The sequence below is a fragment of the Cibotium barometz genome, chromosome 1, assembly GCF_041138505.1.
Source record: "Cibotium barometz isolate CiBa-2024 chromosome 1, ASM4113850v1, whole genome shotgun sequence".
NCBI classification, from domain to species: Eukaryota; Viridiplantae; Streptophyta; class Polypodiopsida; order Cyatheales; family Cibotiaceae; genus Cibotium; species Cibotium barometz.
The window spans coordinates 16079676-16085638 of NC_141046.1; the positions used below are offsets into that span (position 1 = coordinate 16079676).

General features: G+C 42.6%; 1 pseudogene across 1 annotated transcript; it reads left to right on the forward strand.

Annotated features, from left to right (window-relative positions):
- Positions 1 to 3593: 3593 nt before the first annotated feature.
- Positions 3594 to 4721, forward strand: LOC147641650 (2-methylene-furan-3-one reductase pseudogene; annotated as a pseudogene). Its single transcript, XR_015267179.1, has 3 exons — positions 3594 to 3871; positions 3995 to 4318; positions 4440 to 4721. The product of XR_015267179.1 is annotated as a 2-methylene-furan-3-one reductase pseudogene (transcript).
- The last annotated feature ends 1242 nt before the right edge of the window (positions 4722 to 5963 follow it).

Genomic DNA, 5963 nt, shown 5'->3' on the forward strand with positions numbered 1-5963 from the left:
AATATGAGGATATTGTCGTTGTAGGATTTTGGATGCATTTTTGCAATTTTTTGCATTGTCCATGACGACTTGGACTACATTTTTGGCACCCACTTCCTCTATCACAGAGCTAATGACTTGAGCAATGTAAGCCCCAGTTTTGATTGAACCAGCTGAATCCACGGCACGGATGAAAGTTTCACCTCTAGGTGAAATAACCATTATATTAATTAATGGTTTTCTTTGCACATTAGACCATCCATCACTTACTATACTACATCCAGAAAGCTCTATATTGCTAAGAATTATTCTTTGTACACATTCTTTTACTTGCGCATAACATTTCTCTAATAGATCATTTCGCATAGCATGGTACGTAGGCGGTGAAAACCCTGGTCCAAACTCACCAATTTTCTTCCATGCTCTCTTCCAATGCTCACTGTCCACCATCATCATAGCACTCCCAGAAAAGTAAATCGCTTCAGCAACAAGGGAGAGTTGTGCATCATCGAGTCGACCTTGACGTAGACTTTCTTGTAATGAAGTTTGACGCATGGGTATATTTCCTACGTCAAAGTTTCGCTTGCAGGAAGATGCACTGGGTAGATTACTTTCTGGTTGCACATTGCCGTTCGGGGTACAAGTAGGCGATGTAGTGGGAGTTTGATGATTAGAACAACAGTGTTCTTGCTGCCTTGATACATTAACGGTAGGAGTGTCATGTTTTCTTGAATCTTTCTTTTGAATTTCTTCTCTTATGCGTTTGGCCACTATAGGTGCAGAGGGGTGGCTACATGACTTTTTCTTCGGTCCGCCTAAAAAGTGTTCTCTTAGTCGAGGCGCCCCACCTAATTTTACTGCATGGCATAGCTTACACTCCCAATCTATGAATCGATCACCAACGTTAATTGCATATTGCCACTCTATCCCAAGTGCCTTTTTTTTTCTGCTATTTGAAATTTGGACTCTATTGGAGGTATCACTGGATCCAACATTGTCCTCTATCTCAACAAAAAACCTAATCAACCAAGCATATAACAATGAATACACAGATGAAAAAACAACAAATCACTCACGTATTACAAAACATACATTAGCAGACAAAGTACTTCGAAACTATCTTGACAAAGACAAAAGATCATCACATAACACAAAACTACTTCAAACTATCTTGCAAGGTCTTACTACAAAACTACTTCGAAACTATCATGCGCATTACACCCCTAATGAAGGATGCCTTTTGTACCCAATTAAGGATACTTTACACAATCAAAGATCTATGCTTGCCCAATACTCTAGTATAGGACAATAGACCCTTGTCTACTCTAAACTATATCAAGTATCAAGAACCAATACAAGCCCCTAAGTAGGACTCTTGGCTCCATCAAACCATTCATAAAGCAAAATGAGGTAGATTACGTACGTGGCTCAAATGCAAAGCTGAATGACTCCAAATTTGTCCCTAAATCTCTGCAAGTATTAGCTACGAACCACACCCTGCCCCCAGTTCAAAGAACTAAGGACGAGTGGCTCAATAGCCTTAGGAGTGCCTACAAGGAAAGACGACAGCCCCTAAGATAAGGACGTTCTTCCCAAGAGAACACTTCTAGCAACTCGAGAGCTCTACAAGTACTTTGAGGAGAGATATCACGCCCCCAAAACAAGGACTATCTCCCCAAAAGTTGTACGATGGGTGTCGGGAAATCTTTATAAACAGAATAGTACCCCGCCGGGGTTCTTTTGTTTTCCCGGCGGGCCCGCCGGGAAAATCAAAAGCCCGGAGGTGTTACGGGACTAGTGGGTTCTGGCAGGTCATTGCTCAGGTCATGTGAATATACAATGTGATCACAAGTTTTAATATGTTAACAATAGGTTTTATTAACGTGATCACAAAATTGTGAAGACGTTAATGAAATCCCTGATGTCAAGGCTTCAATGATGGAGAGTTCAACGCAAGCTTTGAAGGTGACCATAGTGTGCAGGATGTATGCCGTAGCCAAGATCATTGTAGAAACATTCTCAAGAGCACATTGATATCAAAGTCTATCCTTGAAAGTTGGTAGATCCAATGTGAGAAATCCCGCAAAAAGTTGAAGGAGCGAAACCCACCAAGAGATGATCTTGGGGGGGTCACTCATAAATATGTAAGCATAGCACGTGAGTTCAATAGAAGGGGTTTTTTTAATCCCTTTTTAACATATTTTTTGCATACAGAAGGGTACCATTTAAAGGGGATATTTACAGATTGAATAGAAAAAGGGTGTGTTTTATTCATGAAACATTTACAGATAAGGGGTTTTTTAATTAGCCCTTGAACGCACGTGATATAGAGAGTTTACTTATAGTGAACCGCCTCGAGGAGATGATAGGTTCGAGCTCACTACTACGGAGGATCTCAATGGCAAGTCCTTGGTTCAAGTGTGGTGTCATGAATGTGGAACAAGTTATGGTTCCGGATTCATTGGCAAGCAATCATGAATATGCAACAACTTATGGTTCCGGATTCATTGGCAAGCAATCAGCTTACGTAAATTCTCTAATTTCATGAGAACTCATGTTTTAGAAAGTCAAGGGCATCAAAGAAGATACCTAGCTAATCGAGGATTGAAGGATGAAGCAACACCTAGCTCAAAAGATATAGAAGACCATGGTGGGGATATGATTGCAATTCTAGCAGCAATGGAGGAAATGAATACCTTCAATGTTACTCTCATGAAGGTAAGTAACCTCTTTTTTCTAACCATTGCTGCAACCTTAAGTAAAATATTTATCATGCATGGCTACTGTAAGTCGTAAAGGAGCTGATTTTCAGTTGAGTTTTGAGTTTCTTTTTGGAGTTGATTCTTGATTGATTTTGAAGCTTCTTTTGTAATATTGTTTGCCTCAGTTTATGTAGGAGCTGATTGAAGCAACCTTGAACGATAACAAGGACAAGAGCATGGTAAGAGTGGTATGCAAGTACGATGATGGGAAGTGTGCCGTTTCGAAAACCAGATCTACAAACTCTTCTTATACAGAGTATGTCAAAGAAAAATCTCACATTATGGCTGTGGGCAAAACATCATCGGGCCATTCACCTCCACTCTTAAAATAATAGGGCTTGGTGGGCGACCAAAGAAGCATTTTGAGGCAGATCCATGAAAAAAATCCTTGGGTGCTTTTCTAACACACGGACCAAAGGAAGTGCCACACCATCGCATGTGGAATCACCTTCTACTCCCGGAGGTGATTCATGCATAACTTCTTCATTAAATTTTCATCTCTTCTTGTGTTGGGGATTATGGGGTAGTCCAGTGTGCTTTATCGAGGGTGATGATTTTTCCCAAGTAGGCAGTAGGAGGGGAGGGGAGTAGAGGTATTTAATTGATACAACTAATAATTATAATTTGATAGATACAACAACCAGGTAGTGATATAGTTTCACGGGTTTTCTGTCTTGAAATTTTGAAATGAAATGACGTAGACTTCTAAGGTTCATGCACCTGAGTGATGACTTCTAAGGTTCATGCACCTGAGTGTAACGTTCATGAACCTATTACGTAGGTGGATGTGTCCAGATGCGATGCTCTCTATATAAATAAGGTTCTCGGACAAGCGTTTATCGGTGAAGCAAATATTATTTAGCTGCTTTACAAGACCATACTACGTAGTTCTCACTCATCATCACACACATATAGTCCAAGCGCAAGAGCAGAAGATGGTGGCCGATGTGCAGAAAGCTTGGCACTACGGCGAGTATGGGGCGGTGGAGGAGGTGCTTCAGTTTGGGGAATACCCGGTCCCAGAAATCGCCCCAGATCAAGTGCTCGTGAAGGTGCAGGCGGCAGCGCTCAATCCTGTGGACTTCAAGCGCAGGCGAGGTTATCTCAAGCACACTGACTCCGAGCTCCCGGTAATTAAGATTTGAGCCCTCACAGAATACAAGCAGCTTGCTTATTATGCTTCTGAATATTCCCATCAACTGCTAATTTGTGCGCATGCGGTACATTAACCCACCCACGTGCGTCTGCTGCAGCATGTCCCAGGCTACGATGTGGCCGGAGACGTGGTTAGGGTTGGCAGCGAGGTGAAGGATTTGAAGGAAGGGGACGAGGTTTATGGGGACGTCTCAGAGCATGCAGTGAATGGGCCGAAGCGCTTTGGGTCCCTGGCCCAATACACAGCAGTGGAAGAGAAGCTCCTTGCTCTCAAACCCAAGAACCTCACTTTCGCTCAGGCAGCAAGCTTGCCCCTCGCACTCATCACCGCGCAAGAAGCCTTCGAGACAGCCAAATTCCAGCCCGGCCAGACGGCCCTCATACTGGGAGGAGCCGGAGGAGTGGGCAGCTTGGCCATCCAGGTATCTAGTATAATATATAATTGATGCTCACTTTTATCACCTCTGTAATTGACATGAAGTGATTACATATAAAGCTTTAATGTCATTGTTTAGCCTTGTAATGCTTTGCGCGCTTGCCCAGTTGGCCAAGGTTGTCCATGGTGCCTCTCTGGTTGCCACTACAGCTAGCACAGGGAAAATCCAGGTCGTGAAGAGCCTCGGAGCCGATTTGGTCATCGACTACACCAAATCTAACTACTATGAGCTGCCAGAAAAGTACGACTTCGTCTTTGACACAGTGGGTAAGCTCCTAATTCTCATCATGGCCCAGATTAATAGCTTCTTTACCAGTCAACAAAACCACCCATTTCCAAGGTTTGATAGGAGTTTACAACAAGTGAAGACATTTAGAAACAGGGATTGAGACCCGGGACGTCCCAACCTAATTCCTACTCTCTAGTTCACATACCACACACTCTGTTGGAATTAATGCTCGTGTCCACTATACGAGTGTGAACGCCCATCACGAAGTGATGCAAATGAATGGGTGCTTCTACTTCTATAAATGTAACCAATCGATCAATCAATTAACAACGATTCATCTGCAACTGCACGACTCTCTGTGCGCCTCTCCTCCTCCCTCTCGATTTCCACATGGTATCATCGCCTGCTTTTCTGGAGAGCCTGTGTGGGCCTGCATCGCCTCCGCCACCTTCGCAAGCCAACCAAGATTGATCACCGCCTTCCCGCTCGCTGCCAAGGATAGCTTTGGGTGCCTTCGCGACCTCGTTTCCCTCTCCTATAACCACGGTGTGATGCTGCTCAGCCTCATCCAGAGCATGTGCCTTGCCCACCCAGATGCCACATTTGCCTTCGCCGACTACTACGGTCAAAACACCGCCACCTTTGTCAACCCCTCCTCTGCACTAGTATCGCTAGCTCTAGCAACGATGCCACCTTACGTCAACAGCATCTCTCCCTCTCCACACGCAGGCGGGTTCTTAACTACTCTCGTGCTACACCCTTCATCCAAGCCAGGCAGGACTCTATCCGATGTGGTGGTACAGTCTGAAAACCTTCACACAGAACATAAATTTTTTAATAAAAATAAAACAGTACTAATAATAACAATAAAATAACACCTTCATACCCACATAGACAACCATTAATAATTTTTGTTATTATTTCAAATACTAGTTTATTTTTAGTTTTTTTTAAAATAACCAATCAATTCATACATTTTTACTAACAATAACTATAAATAATTAAAAACAATTTTATTCAATAACTCACTCACATCACGAACATGCCTAAATATTCAGGCTATTCGTGAGCGCAAACATGCCTACTCTTTCAGGCTATTTGCGTGCACACATAACATTTTATACAAAAATGCTAAAAACTTTTCAAATAATAATAATAATGATTAAAAGCAACAAACAAACAAATAAACAACACAAATGGGCAAAGACCCACAAAAAGGCAAAGACCTACCAATGGGCAATGACCCGTAAAAAGACTCAAGAGGTCCGTCCGACAATGGACACTAATATAAGACCTAGGCAAACAAATAAGCCCAAAAGTTAGCCCAAAGAGGCATCAACCCATTGGAGTGTTGGCCACACCCACGAGGTATGATATTAAAACAAAATTATGGGTGATATAA